This window comes from Arachis ipaensis, chromosome B06 (assembly GCF_000816755.2).
Source record: "Arachis ipaensis cultivar K30076 chromosome B06, Araip1.1, whole genome shotgun sequence".
Classification (NCBI taxonomy): domain Eukaryota; kingdom Viridiplantae; phylum Streptophyta; class Magnoliopsida; order Fabales; family Fabaceae; genus Arachis; species Arachis ipaensis.
This window is the reverse complement of record NC_029790.2, coordinates 23,676,408-23,677,388: the sequence shown is the minus strand read 5'-3', so window position 1 is coordinate 23,677,388 and position 981 is coordinate 23,676,408. Positions and strand designations below refer to the sequence as shown.

At 36.5% G+C, this 981-nt stretch overlaps 1 protein-coding gene across 3 annotated transcripts in view; it reads right to left on the bottom strand.

The window, feature by feature from the left end:
• Nucleotides 1–958, bottom strand: part of LOC107647835 (protein PHOSPHATE STARVATION RESPONSE 1) — a 6,976-nt gene extending 6,018 nt beyond the window's left edge. The window contains exon 1 of one of the 3 annotated variants that reach the window (XM_016351879.2): nt 565–958. The gene's annotated coding sequence lies outside the window, so the exon portion shown is untranslated. The remainder of the gene's footprint in view (nt 1–564) is intronic. The other 2 variants (XM_021104274.1, XM_016351878.2) reach the window with 2 other exon arrangements.

Below are 981 nucleotides of genomic sequence, written 5' to 3'. Positions count from 1 at the left end.
CAGTATTACAACAGAGACTGGAAGAAGGAAGGGAGCTGAACCAAGTCTTAGGAGAACGTTCAAATTTGATGAAATTTGGTGATCCTTTAAAGAGAGTTTTTTCTCCTTTTTTCCAATTAAAACAAACAAAAGCCATGACTATCATCGTGCAACAAGAATCATGTTCTGACAACTAAACATCCAATAGTAGTTTGAGCATATAACAATCTCATGGTTCAGAACTCAAAGTGCTCAAACTAAGGTTTTACTTCACATCACAAACAAAAACACTAATTAACAGCGTTAAGCTTTTTTAAAAAATAAAAAAAAAAACTTATTTTCCTCTCTCCATGTAAGTAAGCACGAAACTTACGAAGAAAAAGATGCTGAAAAATCTATTGAATTAACCTTAAAAAAAAAACTGATAAACAATGAACTGTTTAATAAGCAATAGAGAGTTGGTAGAGGGAGAAGAAAATGAAAGTTAAAGGGAATAGGTGAAAAGAAGAAAAGTGAATCAATTGCGAATTGGAGCGCAACAAACATTGGAAAAGAGGAATTAATTGCATGAAATGAAAATCTAACCTGAAGCGAAGAATTAATTAGAGGATTGGAGGCGCAGAGAGAGGTGGTTTTTGAATTCCGTCAGCGGCAGCGGCAAGCTAAGGTAGCGGAGCCACCCGAAAGGCGAAGAATTGCGATTTGCGAGTGAAAGAATGGAACGAATGCGTCTCCATCTCTTGGGAATACCCACCGTGCCTCCCCCACGCGCCAATCCCCGCGCGTGTGTTGAACTCTGTTTTACGTGGACGTCTTTGTGATTGGTGATTCACTCACATTCCCCTCACTAAGCTACAAAAAGAATTCCCCAAACTAACTAACTATCTTTCTTTCTGTCTATCATTCATTCATTCATTCTAATAAAGGGTGGCATTCATGTACTAGAATTCTTACTCTTACTAACATAATTAGAATGATCTAAAATATAAATATATATTATAT